At 35.6% G+C, this 20634-nt stretch overlaps 1 protein-coding gene and 1 long non-coding RNA gene across 6 annotated transcripts in view; one reads left to right on the top strand and one right to left on the bottom strand.

The window, feature by feature from the left end:
- Nucleotides 1-20634, bottom strand: part of LOC129725983 (nuclear hormone receptor FTZ-F1-like) — a 341425-nt gene that overhangs the window by 274188 nt on the left and 46603 nt on the right. The window lies entirely within an intron of this gene.
- On the top strand, nt 781-2821 carry LOC129725984 (uncharacterized). Its single transcript, XR_008728221.1, has 3 exons — nt 781-1321; nt 1386-1905; nt 1976-2821. It is a non-coding gene; the product is annotated as an uncharacterized LOC129725984 (long non-coding RNA).

Below are 20634 nucleotides of genomic sequence, written 5' to 3'. Positions count from 1 at the left end.
CTTCGGATCAAAACGATATTTTCTATCAACTAACTAGACTTTTAGCTCTTTCGAACGCGACTAAGAACAATCGAATCGGTTCAGCCGATGCTGAGAAAATCGAGATACATTGGTCGTAAGAATGAAAATAAACACACATACACATACTTCCGCACACATACACACTAGACCATCCCTTATTTTAGAAAAACGGGCGAAATCATGAATTCAACCTCTCAAAATGTTCGTCTTGACAAGCTGAAGAAAATGATATCTTGTTTAGGTCCCTACGATAACGCTAAGTGGTTCCCCAACGGACCTAAAGATATGGTAGTATGAGCGACCCCCACGTGGTGGTAAGCGAGCTACTATAGTGTACCAGCTGAAATTACCAACAAGCCGCTAAGTGCCAATCTGTCAATCGATGTTGTATGTAACACAGATAGTGCTATTTTTATATATAAGAGTTCATTCACATATTAGGTAACGATTTAAGGGGAGAGGGGGAGGTTTACCATGGAAGTTTTTTAGATAACTCATATTAAATTTTTTTACGATGAGGAATACTGAGGAAGAGGCTAATAATTGCCAATTCAAGCTTTACGTAATATTTGAATGGTCCCTGAGTTCATTCATAAGTATGAATGGTTTCATTGTATGTGTAAATTAATCAAAATATTTTCGAAGATTCGACAACGCGCTCACTAATACAAGTAACAACGCTTAGTCTTACTTCAATTCTAACAACTGCAAATAGTGGAAATGGCGCATAAGCTAAGAAGTGTAAGTATTGTTAAATTTGTGGGACCAGAATGTGAATTCATAACTGGAGCACGCCTCCCAACGATACGCCAAGTATTGGCTGCGTTTTATTATCAGCTTCGATCAGCAAAGCTTTCTATTAGAACTAGTGCAAGGAATATCGTTGAACAAGTGTTGTGCTACTAGCGGAAAACAAAAATACCCATAATCCAGGAAATACATTGCATTACGAAAGTCGAATTACTCTATGCTGAACTATCTGCAATTTGTAAACATTTATCACGGAAAAATAGCAAAGCGCAAATGAAAAAGAAAGCTCTCTTCTGTAATAAGCTTGATAACCTTTTCGATGTGTCTAAAAGTATGGCGAAGGAAAGGGATCCGATAGTGATGAAAGCTCTTTTGGAAGAAATACAATTTTTCGAGGACTAAAAAGGAACCCGAGTAAGCACCTTCGCAGGTATCGATGGAGTTCTGTCTGGCAGAATCCAGAAAAAACTGAAAGCAGACCGGCGTAAGAAAGAGAAGCAAAAGCTATTGGAGGATCGCCGGAAAAAGAGTGAATTTCAGTCGAAAATCGGTAATATTCGTTTTAGTTTCATAAAATATTTAAAACCAATAGTTTTTTTTTTGCACATATATAGTCAACGCCGTAAAATTCGGCTTACCCGGTGAAGATTTTGAGGATACAGATAAAGACGAGGAATATCAACCATCGCAGCGCATCTCACAGAGAATCAGAGGAACACGAAACGTTATGACAACTGAATTGCTACAAGCTCTTGATGCTGCAAAGGTCAGTGCGGATTCTGCCACAGTAATTTTGGCAGCAGCGAGCAAATAATTTGGAATCGACTATTCATCGTGAGCGTGACAAACACCGATCCGACTTAGCTCAACATTTGATTAACTATTTCGATCCAGACGATAATCTAACGGTTCACTGGGATGGTAAAGTGGTAAATTCGTTGACAGGACGAGGTCTAGTTGACCGACAAGCTGTACTTGAGACGGGCAGAAACACTACCTAGCTACTTGGCGTTCCTTTTCTTGAAAAAGGCACAAGCAAAGCCAATGCCGAATCTGTCGTTGAACTGTCAAAAAACTGGAACATTTCTGATCGTATCAAAGCAATGTCCTTTGATACCACCAGTGTGAATACAGGTAATTCTATGCCATTCAAATAACATAACAACAATGTGATAACTAATCTCAACATGAATATTCAACACAGGAAGGAAAAATGGGGCTGCTTCTGCACCACGCAGTGACCTCAAGTTCGTGGCTGATCTGAAAAAAATTGAATCTTTCCATCCGGAAGCATCTGCTGCTGCTCAGCGAAAATTCCTGGGCCATTTGTGGTATTTGAGCGAGGAACTACTTGGCTTGGCTGTATTTGATACAGGTCTATCGTTTGAGGTGCGAGAGAGTGTTGTCAAGGTTTTTTTTTTCTATTACCATTAGACAAGGTGATGATAATCCAGCTAAAAAACGAAGCCTCACTGAATTGAATGCACCGCTGCAAGAATTGGTTACGACCAATACTATGAAATTTTTCAAAGTATTAGGAATTGAAACGAATTTCTTCGAACTACCGGCAAAGAACTGGGATTCCAATTTTGCGTATCAAAGGGGAGTAGAAATTGTCAATAGTCTCACAGTAGTAAACGATCATGCTGAAAGAGCTATTAAGTTGATGCACTGCCGCTACCCGCATAACTATCCCATACTGATTTTGGTCACTTTTGAGTTATCATCGGGAATCGACTTAATTGTTATCATATTTTCTGGAAAAAATAAAGATTGATACTTTTGTATGGAAAAGCAAAAGACAACCCTGCAGAACTTTGTTGGATCATAAAACAAAATGACTATATTGGTTTTTATTCAAAAACAGTTTTTTTTTCGGTAAACCGACACATGTGATAACCGATCTACTTGCTTCCTGGTATCTGTATAGCGCTTATAGTAGCGTGCTCGCCACCGCGTGAGGGTCGCTCATACTATCATATCTTTAGGTCCGTTGGGGAACCACTTAGCGTAATCGTAGGGACCTCAACAAGATATCATTTTCTTCAGCTTGTCGAGACGAACATTTTGAGAGGTTGAATTCATGATTGCGCCCATTTTTCTAAAATAAGGGATGGCCTAATACACACCTTATTCTATTTTTGAAACAGGATTAATTGTTACCCATAGCTTCAGGTATGAAAGCACTCAATAAAAAAAATATGTTTGGGGCAAAATTAAGTTGTTTCTTGTCCAAAATAAATTCGAATGTTGTATGTGTGGAAATCCACACACCAGGGAAAACAACGTAAGTTTTTAAATATCTCATCAAACAAAAATATTTTTGCCTTGGAGAAAATGTATTTTGTGTAAGATTGATGGTTTAGGAATTGTCAAGAAATTTCATCAAAATCGATCGAGAAGTTTCCGAAAAAAAATCAAAACAAAATTCATTTGTGTGGTTTTCCACACAAGGGTTCAATGAAGGTTAAGACATTTATGACGTTTATGACCTTTATGACATTTTTAACATTCATGACATTTATATTTATGACCTTTATGACATTTATAACATTTACGACATTTATGACATTAATGACATTTATGACATTTATTTCATGACATTTATGGCATTTATGACATTTATGACATAAATGTGACATTAATGACATTAATGATATTAATGACATTAATGACAATAATGACCTTAATGACATTAACGACAGTAATGACATTAATGACATTAATGACATTAATGACATTAATGACACATAAATGACACATAAATGACATTATTGACAGTAATGACATTTATTACATTTATGACATTTATGACATTTAAGACATTTATGACATTCATGAAATATATGACATTTATGAAATAAATGCATTTATGACATATATGAAATTTGTGACATTTATGACATATATGACATTAATGACTTTTATGACATTTGCGACATTTACGACATTATGACATTTATGACATTTATGACATTCATGACATTTATGACATGTATAACATTTATGACATTTATGACATTTATGACATTTACGATATTTATGACATTTATGACATTTATGACATTTATGACATTTATGACATTTATGACATTTACGACATTTATGACATTTATGACAATTATGACATTTATGACATTTATGACATTTAAGACATTTATGACATGTATAACATTTATGACATTTATGACATTTATGACATTTATGACATTTAAGACATTTATGACATGTATAACATTTATGACATTTATGACATTTATGATATTTATGACATTTATGACATTTAAGACATTTATGACATCTATAACATATATGACAATTATGACATTTATTACATTTATGACATATATGACATTTATGACATTTATGACTTTTATGACATTTATGACATTTATTACATTTATGACATTTATGACATTTATGACATTTAAGGCATTCATGGATGGTGGACAGCGTAGTACGGAGTTCCACCGTTACATGGCTCTAGTGTGCATGTTATTCTTCCTATCGTGATCTTTATTTAACTCGTGATTCCGACGTCCTAGAAAGTCGCGGTCTTCAGTAAACGTGTACAGAAGAGCTTCGTAGCCGCAAGGTTACAGAGTCCGCTTTGATAAGCGAGTGGTCGTGGGTTCGAATCTTAGTATAATCAGGCCATTTGGTTGTCAAAGGACTTTGACATGGGTTCATTCTCAGGCTCTCCACTAAATACCCTTCCTTTAAGCTGAATTCTATAGTACCCTTGCTGACCTGCATCCTAACAAAAAAAAAGTCCCTCTTATAATAAAACTGTTCTAAGTAACGTATAATAGTTCTCTTCAGGGAATTGTAATTATGACGCGGTCTTGGCTGGAGGAACGAGGTTTTGATAAGACTCCTTCCTCTTGACAAAATAAGTCCTTCCTATAATAAAACTGATTTCAGAAATATTTACTCTCTACAGGGAATTGTAAATGGCGATATTGGCACGAGGAACGAGGTTTCGATAAGACTCCTTTCTCTTGACATAATAAGTCCCTCTTAGAATAAACCTGGCCAGAGAGGAACGTTAGGTGTAGCCTCAGTTCAGAGAATTGTAATTTGGCGATATTGGTAGGATATAGGAAAGAGGCTCGGTATAGTAGAGCAGTAAGCTTGAAATGAAAGGGTGAACTCTCCCACACAAGCACGGATATAAATTTAAAAAAAGCGTATCATTCACTTCAATAGTGATACTGCCAATAATATGAAGTGCGGAGTACAGAAAACACCTGGGCAATATCATAATAGATCAATATGTCTCTGGTCGCAGTGAGTCCACACAGATAAAAAAAACTTGTACAGAAGGTCAAGAGCTTTTGGTTGATTTACAGTCTGGTTTTGAATTCTGCCGCTATGTGGAGCTAATTTGGACACAATGTTTCGTATTTTGACCATAACTTATCTCACGATTTCGACCTTCAAGAAAGTTGCGATCTTCAGCAAAGTTTTCCAAATAGGTAAGGGCTTTTGTATGGCTTAGTGCAGATTTTTTATCAATGTTCCACCTATTTGGACCTTAACTTATTAAGCGATTCTTACTTCTCAGAAGTCTTTGACCAGTTGTAGTTTTCATGCCGAGGAATTAAATTTTCCAAATATTTGTAAGGGGTTGATTGTATTTACACAGAAAAAAACTGTAATCAAAACGCATACTAGCATACCTAGTGGTCTTCTTCCCAAAAAACAAACTATCTATAAACTAAAAACCCCTAATTTCTTAAACAACTTTTCTGAAGGCCGCAGCATTCTAAGTGGTTGGATTCGCGAGATAAATTTAGTTCAAAATAATCAAAACTGCATGCAAACTATCATAGAAGCTTAATCGCATTCTAAACTGTATACAATCTAAAAGGCCTTGTCTTCCTGAACAACTTTACTGTAATTTACTACTTTTTAGTGGTTGGATTCACGAGTTAAATTAGAATAATTTTCATCGGTTATCATCGCCGTTTCTTTTATTTGCATTGCCCTGACCAAATTTAATGTTTTTATTACCTATATAAATAAGTTAAACGTTGCGAACTATTCCTGTTTAGCTTCTATTTCATGAGCAGTCTGAGTGTTCTATTTTTATTCTCTTTTTTGCTTGTCTGGTGTAAAATCACATTTAAGTTTCTACGAATTTAGGGAACACAATTAGTAATTAGCTATCGAACTTTGCGTATGTAATATTATTTTTATTAATTTTGTTTACCTAAACTACCTACAACATTTTTCAATCACTTGCAATATTGTGGTGTATAACGAAATCTATGACTTCATAAGTTTTGAATAACTCTTGGCTGTAATCAAACTGATTGATAACTTTCTAAAGTATACAGAATATCTTTTTTTTTGTAAAAAAATGCTAGTAATTTCGAAACTACAAAATCTTTTCTGCTGTGCGTATTGAGTATAATCCATACTATAACCCATTATCTTGTAATTTATTGGTAGATTACTTCCAAAAATCGTGTCAAATTTGGTTGCCTAAGTAATACCTGAGCTCTGCTAATTAGAACAAAATATGTTAATGTGTCATACTGGAATGAAAAAGCTGTATTCCTTGGACACATTCGACTAAAACCGCGAAGAGTGGAGCTATCGATAAACTTAGAAGTAGTCCATCATTACTAGAACACACGTCAATTCACGAATCCTGGCTCGGACTAGTCCGGTTCCGATTGCCGTGGTGGAGGCTCTGTACAGTCAGTAAGTATGTACGTAATATTGTTTCAGAGAAAGCGAAAACGGTGTCACTGCCAGCAGGTTAGTGGGACACCGCAGTGGTGTGCCGACACTGGCACTAGTGTATACCCCCTGTGTCACGCTCGACCACCCGCGCACCACAAAGGCAGTATACCACCTCGTCGTGGTATCGATTACATGTTGGCATCAGTATTAACACCCCGACCGCGACTAAAGATGTTAGCTGTTCTCACATTCGTACCCATGTTCACCAGCTGGTGGCGGCTGCGTCAATGAAAGACACCCAGAGTACGAGTTGATGACGGTTAGCTCATTAGTAGGCCGACAAAGCCAGCACGATAGTAGAAAGAAAAACGCTAATATGCAGTAGTGCGGGCTATTATCGCAACGCACACAAAAAACGTAAAAACACAGAAAATAAAGATATCACTCTCACTTTCCGCGGTAACAGCGGTTGAGGTGTCTGAGTTTTTAAATCTATGTTGTGCACTAGGGAAATATTTGATGACCACTTAAGTCAATGTATGCCACGTGATATTGATCATCAACCCACCTGAACAACCCCCAGAGATTGAGCAGCTAATCGTCCCACCTATCCACTCAATAATTCATACTGCTCTAAGTCAATTTTCTAACGCACTGAAATGATGCTTCCTTTCGAAACAGGAAGTAGTCTCCATCGACCGAGCTTTGCACCGTGTCGTGCTTGCGTGCCCTAGGGTACGAAGCCACAGCAGTGCGGTCGGGGGCGGCTGTGAAGAGAGCCCAGGTGACACAACTTTTATGATAGTTCGAAAATTTAAGCATGCGGAAAGGTGCACTGGTAGGTAGTACCGAAGAATTATATTTTCGGTTTCCCCTTCCCTTACCTGCCCCGCACGACAACGCTCACTGTTCAGGTTTTATTTTGTTAGTTTCCCAATTTACGTTTCCTTACGTAACTGCACAAGCACACGAACCCGTACGAGAGCGCGACGCGACGCGACATGCCACAAACGCTGGGCCAGCCAGCCAGCCAGCCAAACAATCGAATTTCGTATCTAGGTTAACGTGAACTCGTGTTTATGGCTTGTGATATCGGAAAAGAAACTTATTATGATCGCCGAAATTCGGTTTTGAGCTGTTGTCATATGTTATTATATTGATACAAAATATATATATTGATACAAAATATATATATTATTTGGTCACGTAATTATTACGAGTGCGGTTGAAAGATCTATTTATAAAACAAGTGAAGAGTATTATATATACATACCGTAAATGAGTTACAGTTGGAATTTTTTTTTTCGGTCCAATACAAAAGTACCAATGTGTTAAGGCTCGGGTTGTGGGAGTTTATGCCCCTATAAATTCAAATTTGCACCGACGGATTCAAAAATCTTGAAGGTGAAACTGGTAATGGTAATCAATTCGAATTACTAAACAGGCTCTTATTATAATCTTATTTACACAGTGATGAAGTTACTATTGAATTTCAATAGTTTTCACCCTTTTTGGTACTACATTCTAGTTCGAGCATGAGAAATTAATGCGATCTTTCAATTCGCACAACTGATGGTTACACAAAAAGTGACAATAGTGAAAAAAATGTTCCCCTTAATCTAAAAATAGTTGCCCTAAAAAGATTATAGCTTTCTAACCATTCCTGTGAATTTTGGTGCCCCTAGTGTATGCAGATATGCGTCAAAGAGCAGCAGAGTAGTTGCTCGCCGGGTTCGTCGCTTCTACGTTGGCTTATCGGAAAACTCATTTATGTCTCTGAAAACGTTATTTTTTCTTGGGGCACCAAAATTTACAGCGATTGTCAAAAAGCCAAAATCCTTTATTTTTTTTCAGTTTGAGCTTTAAGGTAAAACCCGTGTTTACTACTGACTACTGTGCTTGATCCAATTAAAACTGTTATTACAGAGCAATCTGATGAAAATTTTCAAAATTTTTGAAATTTTTTTTAATTTGCTATTGTTGATTTGGTTGAAACTAGGGTGACAGTGAAAAGAGTCATGTCAAATTTTAAAAACTGACCATGTACATTTCGTTTATTGGCCCAAAAAATGACCTGTACAAAATTTCAGCTCAATCTGACATAATTCAGGGGTGCCTCACAGCGCTCAAAGTTGTGGCCCTCGAAAATCTACCAATCTGAATTAGAAAAATCGAGTGAAATTTTTGATGCCATATCACTAAAATATACATAAAAGAAAAATTTTGACCGTTACCTCGAAAAACAATTTTGACCGAAAATCGATTTTCTGGGAATTTATTATTTATTAACTATTTTCAATGATTAAGGTGACTATTAAAAAAAAAAATACTGGTGCCAGTTGGACCACCCCCATCTTCTATTTTTAATAAAAGTGCATTTTTTCATGAAAAACCCTTGTTTTATTTTAATTGTGGCTACAAAAGCATAACGTCGACAAAGAAACTAAAACATTTTTTTACAGGAAAATTAATAAAAAAACTAACGAAAATATAAATTTTAGTAGGCAGTGTTGCCAAATATGTTATTTTAGGATTTAAAAAAAAATAATTGCATTTTTGGCAAATGAGTATATTTTGATTTGAAATTTGACAATTTCATCGTGTTTCTGAGAAAATTTTACATGAACAACATTTATCACCCTGAGTTATTATGAGCAAACAACAAGTTGCAGCGTTTTTAAGAAATAAAGTCAACTTATCTGTGGTTTTAGGAAACTATTTTTTAAGTTTTTCCTATATCTCCGGATATTTTATAACAATGGATATGCTGGAGGTTTAATTTAGAAAAAAATTAGTCAAGAAATCCATCAACAATCATACAATTATGGTCGGCAGTGTTTGCTAGCTATATTAATTTTGCATTTGAAAAATCAAATTATGTTTTCGGTAACTGAGTTTATTCTATTTCAAGTCTTACAATTTCGTCCTACTTCTGAAAAAAATATATATGAAAAAACTTCACACCCAGTGGCATTTTTAACAAAACTCGGGTTACTGCATTTTTGTTGAATAAAGTTGAATTTTGATTATGGATATTCTAAATTATGCAATTTGGAGTAAATGAGTTAAGGAATTCAATAATGTTTTGATTGAAAGTGTTGCCAGTTAATTGTATATCCAGAAAACAGTTTTTTACTACTTGAAATTTCTAGGTTCTAATGTAAACACCGCAAAGGAAGATTTTTTACTGTTTTTTTTTTTTAGGAATAGATCTCAAACCTCAAAGTTACCAGTTTCATTTCAGAGTTTTTTGAGAGACAGTGTTGTTAATTGTTTTATGCTTGATGAATGAAAATGTTCAAAATATAATCTAATTTCATAAAATATAATCTTTAATAACATACTTCAATTTATTTAATTATTAAGTATTTTTGGGAATATAACCAGGAGCAAACTAGGAAATTTTGCCGAAGCTGTGAAATTTTAAGTTGTTTTTTGACAATGCTGTTTCTGCTGTAAGATGTTTAACCCGTAAAGACCCGGACGGAACTTGATTTTTGAAAATGCTCGTTCTCAGCACTGGAACGGCCAATTTGGGAAAACTTGGAATTTTATTCAAGGGGAATAGTTGCTCTAAGTTATGGTAAAGATGCCACCCCTGTGGACCCCTCCCCGTTTTCGTGAGACGCAAATATGTCTGTGTTTTTTTCTAATTTTTCAAACAGATTGAGCAAACACTGGAAATTTTCATACGTATTGATTGCTCCATGTATCAAATCATGTCAGGTAGATGAAATATGGTATGTAAGAGTGAATTTTGGAGTTTCTAAATTATTTCACTACAAAATCACAAAACTACGTATTTTCATAAAAAATCAAATAAGAAAATCGTTCTTCGAATTTTAAGCTATACATATTTTAAGTGAGGTCTCCTGAATCAATACGCAATAAAATATTTATTTTAGCATTCAAATATTTTGAGAAAAACGAATTTAAATTCACTAAAACACGTATATTCATGGAAACCTGATTTTCTCAGTCTCCCACAGCAGGTTTCAACTTGGCTCTTCAATTTTCAAGCTCTATATTTCTAGAGTAACGTCTTCTGAATCCAAAGATGCTGAAAGATTTATTCTAGCATGCACAGATTTAGAGAAAAACGAGTTTAAATTCACTAAAGTACGAGTTCTTATGAAAACTAAATTCACTAAAGTACGAGTTCTTATAAAAATGTGAAATCACATAATGAAAGTAAACATATTGACTTTCACCTAACGATTACTGGTTAATTAAAAGGTAGAAAAGTGATCCAAATGGACGAATCGAGTATTTTCTGCATGTATGCATGTAAAGGTGTATATGTTTGTGTGTGGGTGTGTACGCGTGTATGTGCACCTTTTTTTCGCACTCACTTTTCTCAGAGATGCTCTGACCGATTCTTTCTATCTTGGTGTCAAATGAATGGTCCATTTGCCGCTTAGGTTGCTATTGAATTTCATTGTAATCAAACTTTTAGTTTAGGCGCTGCGTCAGAATGTGAAAATCGCTCTTATATCTCAGAAGCTATGAACATAGTTGAATTCAAATTAATGGGCTTTTAAACCGCAATACTCATAATGGATGATATTTGGTCATCTTAAGTTGTTTTCCAGAAACTGAATGTCGACATCTTCGCCATCGAAATACCCGGATTAGGCAAAATTTGGCCATTTTAGGATGTATTCCGGCAACCATAAGTAGTATAAGTGGATTTTTCGCGTGATGTACTTGAAACATATATATTTCATGGTATTTGCATATGTATGTTTAAATGTATGCTCATATGTGTGTGAATGTTGGGTTTTGAATGTTCTGTATAGTTGTGCTGTTGGCTATCAGAAATTCTTTATTTAGAGTGAAAAATGGAACCAGCAGAAATTTTCAAGGAGTATTTTTTCTCTTAAATCGTGTAAATCTATTTTAACATATAAAAAGTTTGAATGAGACAGGCTGGGTCTCACCGCTAGGTGGATTAATTTGGGTTTTATGGGTGTTTTTTTAGCTACACATTACAAGCTGAAAATTTATCAGCATGATACCAATCCAAAGCGCTGTTTTTGTACCATAATCGTTCATTTTTATACTGGCCCTGTTGAAATTAAATACAGTGAAACCTCCAGGAGTCGATATCGAAGGGGCCATCGACTCAAGGAAATACCGACTCATAGAATATATTTTTGAAGACGTCAATTATTCATACAAAAGATTACATAGAGCTGTGTACACTATTTTTTGTCATTTTAAACTCAAGATATTATTGAATTTTAGTAGCAACAGGTATCTAGAGTCAATACATGTTGCTTCGTGAATCGATCCGGACCGATTGTTTTCGATATAGCTGTGAATTTGTTTGATATTGATAGAGATTTTATTCTATGATATTGATTGATCATTTAAAATCACAATTCTGAAAAAATAATTCAAAAATGTCAATGTGTATAATATAATATACTAAAAAATGACATGTTTTGTTGAAATACTGTAATCGACAATGTTATAGATAGTTGAATTGCAGAAAAAATATACCATGTAAAAGTAACTTTTCCTTTGATAGCAAAAATTAAAAATAAGTATAAGAAATGGGGGCATTTTTATATGTCCGTTGATATTTTATACTATAAATCTAACATTTTTTGATAGCAAGTGTCAAAATTTGCAAACGTTAAAATGAGAAAAATAGAAGTTGTGAGCATCTGATAATATTTCTTTATTAGAGAGGTTTTAAGGTGATTTGCCTCTGCTATTAAATGATTTCTTACTGGATCATAAATTTAATTAGATAATGATGAAGCAAGATTTTTTGCTAACTGTAGAGCTTCCAGTATTATTGCCCTAGAGATTGTTGTTTCGTCTATTTCCACTAACAAAAATCATCAAAATCCGATCTAGCCTATCACATTTTAACAAGACAGCACATTAATCCTTCATTTCTCAGTTTTCTTCATCTTCTGCGGGAATTGAGATTCCATTCACTCTTTCACGTCAGAAGAACTTGAAATTTGGAAACAGCATCGGCTCATAGAAACCAAACAACTAGCATAGTTACCATACGGGACCATCGAGCAGAGGAGGCATCGAGTAATAGAAATATCGACTACTCGGAGTGAGTTTGTATGGGAAATCGAAGGGACTGAAAATATTATCGAGTTTAGGAAAATATCGACTCCTAGAACATCGACTCATGGAGGTTTGACTGTATACATAAAATGAGAATAAAATTTGTAACGGCTATATTTTACAAAAATATTAGTCAAGTAATACAACAACAATAGAGTCATACGAATTCATCAAAGAAATAAATTATCATATCTGAACCCTCTATCTTTCTCTCTGTTCCTTTCTTGCTATCAAAATCTTCATGAACAATACTTATCATTGTTTTTCTGTCTCCATTTTTCATCACAGGTTTTGATTTCCGAGAGACAAGGACTCATCATCCCTCAATGTTATTAGCCATATAGAAAGATGTACATTAGGCTGTCCCAAAAAAATCGATGTTGAAAAAGTCAAGGTGCTCAGCCCTAACATAATGGTATTTATAGCATTTTTGTAGAACATTTCGACTTTCTAAAAAATCGTTTTCAGGTTGCCCAAACGTGATTTATGAAAAAATGACTTTTTCAAGCTATTAAACCACTCTTCTGCACTTTTTTCAATTCTGTTCGATTTCTAAATTTTTCCATATATTTTTTTATTTTTTAAGGGTTGTATTTGAATGTTTTGCATGGTTCAGTTCAGCATTGCTTTCAGTTTCTTGACTCACAGAGCCCATTGAACATCACAAAAAAGTGAATTTTTCTTCCCTTCAAAACACATATAAAATTTTTTTTTGTCAAGAACTGAAATTTTTACTGCAAAGCGGGATTCAAGACAAAAATTTACATGAAAAAAGATCCTTGATATCTTATCGGGGAGCTGAAATATTAGCGTTTTACATGTGATGGAAAACTATGCATTTTGTCAAAAATGCCACTAAAGCTCAATATCTCCATTGCACAGTATTTTTGATGCCGTTTGTGTGTTCAATTCCCAAAATAGTGATTCAAATGTTGATTATAGCCATAAGGTATGTTCGGAGAAGTTTCAGGATATTCAAAAATGCATCTTTTAGTGTAGAAAAATGGGTGATCAATCCACCAATGAGTGAGATAAAAAAATACCTATTAATCAGAACAAGATAGACGCAAGGTGTCTTTGACAAAGATTTAGGTTATCTTAAAACAAGAAACTTTACCGGAGACATTATGTTTCTATCTCTTACATATTACGAGCAACATTGAGTTTTCTATTGTAAGGCACTAAAAATCACAATTTTCGTTCTAACTTTTTTCGCAGATTTTTCCGAATTTTTAAACCTTCTAGTAAGTTATCAGCCATCCAAAAATGTATTTGTTTTCTGAACATTGTTATTTTTATCTCCTAAAATAAAACAGTTATTCAACATATTTGTTAAAATGCATAGTTTTCCATCACATAGAAAAATGCTAATATCTCAGCTCCCCGATAAGATATCAAGTATCCTTTTTATGTAAATTTTCGATGTAAATCTCCCTTTGCAATGAAAATTTCAGTTCTTGATCAAATTGTTTTATTTGTGTTTTGAAGGGTTTTATCTAAAAATTATCAGAAAAATTATTTTTTTTGTGATGTTTAATGGGCTCTGGGAGTCAAAAAACTGAAAGAAATGCTGAACTGAAGCATGCAAAATATTCAAAAACAGTCCCACAAAAATAAAACAATATATAGAAAAATTTAGGAATCGAACAGAATTGAAAAAAGTGCAGAATAGTGGTTTAATAGCTTGAAAAAGTCATTTTTTCATAATTCACGTTTGAGCAACCTGAAAACGATTTTTTAAATTTTTTAGAAAGTCGAAATGTTCTACAAAAATGCTATAAATACCATTATGTTAGGGCTGAGCACCTTGACTTTTTCAACATCGATTTTTTTTAGGGACACCCTAATGTACATATTACTCTTATGTTATGTATTAGTCGGGATACAGGCTCTATTCAAGCTAGCTTTTCCCTACTTTAGGAGACATTCGGCCCCGTTATGCTTAGCGGGTGGGCCTAAATAAATATTAGAGTTTAAAAAAAAACGAATTAATCCACCTAGCGGTGAGCCCCAGCCTTTCTCTGGATGATGCTGAGAGGCCAGGAATCAACTCCATACTTCATTTTGAAATCCGTATTTGCGACTTCCGGTTTCTGGAAAAACATATTTCAATTTCCAAATAAAATGTAACAAAGGTACCTATATCGTTTGTCGTGTAATCTGACTTTCATTTTTTTTTTGTAATTTAACACATAATGGTAGAAATAAAAGCCCCGAATGCCAAATTGGGAAAAATAGAAAGATTATAGCTATTTAACCACTCCTGTGAATTTTGTTGCCCCTAGCCACCAACATTTTTTCAGAGACTTAAATGAATATTTTCGTAAACATAACATTGAAGGGGGCGAACCCGGCAATGGCACCAAATTTCATAGACATGGTTAAAAAGCTATAATCTTTCTAGGGCAACTATTTTAAGCTTTATGGCAGTGATTTTTTACGATTTCGTCGACCAGTGTTATAATCAAATGAAATGTGTACCAATAAGGTAACTAAACCTTTAATTTGAAACTAAGACTGTTTAAATCAGTCCAGCCACCTCTGGCTAAACGAATGAATTTAAAAAGTTTTCTGAACACGTTTTTTTTATAACCTTTGAACCACATGTTCAAACATCATAAAAATCGTTAGTAAGTGGTTTTGCAGACAGCCCATTCATTTGATACCTATTTTGTTCAAATCGGTCGTGTAGTTTCTGAGATAATGGAGTTTCATGATTTCTACATTTTGATATATAACCTCCAAACTAAAAATCCGATTACAAAAAAATTCAATAGGGTCTCTGGGGCAGCTAGACTTTTCATTTGCAATTGATACCATGAAAAAAGGTCCAGCTATCTCTGAGAAAATCGAGTGAGATTGGGAGAGCTTCACATACATACACACATACACACACACACATACTCACACACACATACTCACACACACACACATACAGAAAATGCTCAGCTCGTCGAACTAAGTCGATTGATATACGACATTCGACCATTTGGAGAACTTTTATACCTTTGGTTTTTTCAGTGACTGCTATACTGCCGTTCCAATCATAGTAGTCCCATGTTCTACACAAACCTTATGCACGCTGGGGCAACTAAGCTTGGAACGGCAGTATACCTTTCTAGTAGAAAGGCAAAACCAATAGAGTCATTCCATACTACTTCGCAAATCGATCCTGGTCGACCATTTCTGATTTCGCTGCAACTTTTCACAGTTGTTCCTTTTTGATTATAAGGTCGTTTTATGACCTTAATTTTGACGATCAGTCAAGTAATACAACAACAATAGAGTCATTCCAAAGGGAGGGGCCCTTCAAAAAAGTTGAAAATCGGAAGGGGAGAAAAAAAAGTTCAAGACGTTTTGTTTATATTGTATTGGTTTTTCGACAACCTATACGCATAATTTAGCAACAAACAAGTCTAGTGACATTGAGAGTATCGCCAAAATGCAACCCAATGATAAATAATCAAAATTAAATGTTATTTTTCAACAATCATTTGAATGCAAGTTACAAACATCGTAACTTGCATACATTTTTTTATAAAAGATATCCGTTTCTTTTTTCTTCTCGATGTTAATTATTTCTCGCTTTCAAGAAGAAAGTATTTTTAATGAAATTATTTTAATTATTTTTAGCTTGGAGCTGAATATAAAATATAAATCTTAACTCAAACACCAAACACACCCAATGCAAACCACTAAAGCAGCCGAAATCACGCACACGTAAAAGTGCGTATCGTCAGAAATAGTGACGCGAGCCTCCATAAATCCGCATTTTGTTGCGTACAGGATCAGAGCGACGCGCGCACCGCACACACTAGCACCGGTAGAAGAGCGTAAGCACGCCAGTGAGGGATTAAGCAAAAGAACGCACCGCGAGAAGCTCGACGGTTGGACGAACGGGGAACTGCTGCAGGAGAAGAATAATGACGCCAAGTGAGCTCTGCTGCTGAGTGCTAAAGCTAAAACAAGCAAATGAAAAAACGAAAATACAAACGATCGCACCGCCCTTGGCCTACTGACACACATTCCGTGGCTCACTTGGTTGGGCCCCGAGTCTGGGGCCGAGCATCTGGTAGCGCTCGAGCACGTTCTGTGGCACGCAGGCGATAGCCAGGCGCTTCAAGAAGCTCGGTCGGCGATGATGCTCTTAGGCCGTTTACATACTGACGCGTTCTGCGTTGCGGAGACGGTTCGCCTTGCCGTGGGTTAATGTACAGCTCTACTTAGCGCTGTACATTAACCCACGGCAAGGCGAACCGTCTCCGCAACGCAGAACGCGCTAGTATGTCAACGGCCTTAGTGCGTGCATGCGTGCGTGCGTGCGTCAGCAAATCGATAGAAATGCGTGAGGAAATATAGGAAAGGAGATGTTTGGGTGGTTTTTCTTTGTAATGAAACATCATGTTGACATATTATTATTTTGCTGCTGATATTTTTCTCAAATTTAATTTAAAATTGCATTAGTTTTGAACTTAATAATGTTAATTACAATAGTCAAATGGTCTTTTTTAGCTTTAACTCAGAACTATTTTTTATATTCTTTGCCGAAACGAATTCAAAAGAATTAAGAAATTAATAAGCAATTTTTATTACCCTGCTGTGGGAGGACCCAGTGTACCCCTACATTCACTATTTTGATGTTAAAGAACACAAGTGAAAGCTGGCGATCTAATTGATTTTGTTAGTTCATCGTACATGTTTCATGCTTCTTGCTAAGTAAAAAGAGTGTTCTGCAGCATAATCTCAATCACAATGCAAGCATGATATATAGATTAGTATTGATAACTTTATTGATTGGGTTTTTAAGGTAACAACTCATTTTCGAGGAGGGTTTTTTTATATACTACTGTTCTATCGATAGTTTTCCTATATTTAAATTGAGTGCGCTGAGTTTTATCGGAAACTCGATTGAACAACTATTTGGTAAAACGCGTTTCAACGTTTTCTTACTCGAGTTTATTTTAATGTTTCAATATGGTAAGCGAGTGGTGTGAGTTATGGCAACATCGCATAAGCTCCATGGTACCAGTTAAGACGCTACTCCGTTTGGGTAAGCGCCAGCAAGAGTGATATTAACTAAATTACCAAAATAATTTTTGACGTAGCACTATGTCTTTCAGGGAATTCCGCTACAGGAGTTCAAAATGAAAATATAAAAACAGAAAATGGTACGGAATTAGTCTCTTTTTAAAAGCTTAAAAGTCGCTTAGTGTTCAACGGAATTCCTGTGTTCGTGTAGCAATCGAGGGAAAAATTATTAAAACATAACAAACAAAAAACATAAATGTTTCGTCTAGATTGATTGCCGTTGTTACGTGGAAAGACTCTAATATAACCAGTAATTATACTACACAAAACAATAGTTTAAAAGCAGCCTTTTTATCACATTAACATGAACATTAATACATTGAGGAAAACATTGATTATTACAAAGCTTTTCAATTGCGTTCAGCATATGATTACTCATTTATTTCGAGAAAATTTCATTATATTAAAGTGCATTGCTCTAACTTCAGCATAAACGACGGTTCCAATGCAAAGGTGAAATTATCATATAAATTCATAACTATACAATTCAGACCGACAAACAATAGAGTTTAACAAACTACTTAAATCCCTTTCAGTTTTTTACCACCCTTCATTTCCACCATTTTCTTCAAACTCAAACTGTGCTAAACCAAACCCGCTCTCGCTCGTTCGGCAGTCCATCCGAGGTAAATTGAAAATTGAAATCTTCTTTTTGCGACATCGACCATTTTCCATCTTAGCCTGTTCTTCTCAGACCGGCAGCCGCCCCCCACCGCATGCCGTCCGTCTGACCATGTGCCACACCGTACAATCTGTTGCTGGCCATATCAACCGACCAGAGAGCGCCAGCAAGCAACAGTGAACAGACCACTTGTGGAAACCCCCCGAATGGCATTAAAAAAAAGAGACACCGAAAAAGCAAAAGAAAAGCAATAATGCAATTTATTCACTCAGTACGGTTGACCATGACATAAATTGAACATTGTGTGTAATGTGGTGCTTTTAGTGCTGCTAGTGCTCTCGGTGTTCGCCTGCCGACGAGCATCATTTTCACACAGACCGCACGGTGCCCCCCGTCCCACCTTCCCCTTCCATTAAGCTGCCGCAATTCGAGCTGTGAATTAGTCCGCTTATGGAATGCAAGACCTCCAATCTGTTCTCGCTCTACATGCGGCTTTGCTCGAAACAAAGAGTAAATGCATAAATTTTAATACATCCGGCCATTCGGGAGCAACAGCAAACAGTCGTCTTGTTCATATTCATTCTTTCGACTTATTCAGGCCTTTGTAAGTACGTCGCTTCCTCCGTACGGGTCACACCACAGAGAGACAGCTGGATTCACCAAGAACATCATGCCGAACCCAGACCTAGCACACTAGGAAATGTTTTGGCCCTGAAATTCTTGTGCTGCTGCTGCTGGATCGCGTATCCGACATCTCCGGTCGGCTCCAGACAAAGGTGCCACAGCTACCAAGTCTACTGTTTACTGTAATAAGTACATGTATCACACACCTAATAGCCAACTTGACTGTGAGCGGAGTCGGCATCATCGCACTAAGAGCATCTTTGGTGAAGAGTGAATCGATGGCCCAATGCTGCTGACGTAAAACAATCGTATCGATAACAACAAAGACATCCCGTGGTGAAACATTCGGAAAACTGGAAGCCTGAGGCACGCACGGCAGTACAGAAGAGGGATATTTTCCGAGCCATAATTCGATTTTTGCGGCCCTGATGAGTATAATATTAACTTAGCTCATGATCGGGAACTAATTTCATTGATTATCACTTCCTTGAGTTGTGGGTTTTCTATTGATTGTGAAAGTTGTACTTCATACGCACTTTGTGGTCCATATGGCTCCATGGGGATTGACCTTTACCTTGTTTGTAAGTGGAATTACGCAGTTTATGTCTGCTATGACAGAAAAAGTTGCAACATCTTTAAAATCGCTCCGATTTCGTAACGCGAACAATATCCACGAATTACTGCACATGAGCAGTTATTCAGTCTAATGTTCAATAAGAAACAAAGCTCACCATTATCAGCTACTACTATCTTACTAGTTAATAACTGGCCACAGGTACTAGAGAAGAGCAACATTGTCTACTTCATGACTGACTTAGTATATGTAGTAAGCCAGAAAGTATGATGCGCTAGACACCTGAGCAAAGCTGAAAGTCTGCCAGGGTCGGTAGGTTTCTATGTCAATGATAAAGATGAAGCTAGGCGGAATTATTCTGGATATCCTTCGTAATTACAGGTGGAGAATGATTCCAGCGAGAAAAATTCTATCAAAATTATAATTATAAAATTATACTATGATTTTTTTTTGTAAATGTGCCGATCGAAAAACACCTAAATATTTCTTAACTGATTTCTAAAATATGCTGCTCGTCATGAATTCTATAATAATGTTAGGACCCAATTTAGACGCCTAATAAAGAATCAAAGCAAAGTAAATCCCACGTGCTACTTTCCGTTTTGGAATTTGATCTTCTGTTTATTCGGCATAGAATTCGAAGCCAACTGTTAGTAATGCACAGAACGATTGCGATGGTAGCGTATGTAACGGTTTCTTCTAGCCAAGATTAGGTACAACAAAAATGTGATTTTGAAAAGCAAAAACTTAAATCAGTAAAAACGGTAATTTCAAACCTATTCAAACTCAAGTTTCATATAGACAATTAAGTTACCTAATCCTTTTGACTTGCAATGAATATTTTCAAAAAAAAAAGCGTTTGAAACAAAGATAACTGTTTCACGTTAAAAATATTTCATGGATATGATTTTTTTAATTTACTTTCACTTTAATAGCAATTATTTTGGATATTCCGAAAAGCCTTAGGTTTAGGTTTAAGAGTCTATCTAATCTAATCTAGATGTTTCAAAACTATTTTAGATTTTTAAAATCAATTTTTTCAGTATTTCTTAATGCAAACTCAGACAATTTCCTCGAAACAAGCCTGCTCTAACACATGGCATCATTTAGATATACCTATCTGTTATAAAAAGGATAAAATATTTCAGACCTTTTTCAATGTTTG

Source organism: Wyeomyia smithii, chromosome 2, assembly GCF_029784165.1.
Source record: "Wyeomyia smithii strain HCP4-BCI-WySm-NY-G18 chromosome 2, ASM2978416v1, whole genome shotgun sequence".
Taxonomy (NCBI): domain Eukaryota; kingdom Metazoa; phylum Arthropoda; class Insecta; order Diptera; family Culicidae; genus Wyeomyia; species Wyeomyia smithii.
The sequence above is the reverse complement of the archived record's forward strand: the minus strand, read 5'-3'. Positions and strand labels throughout refer to the sequence as shown.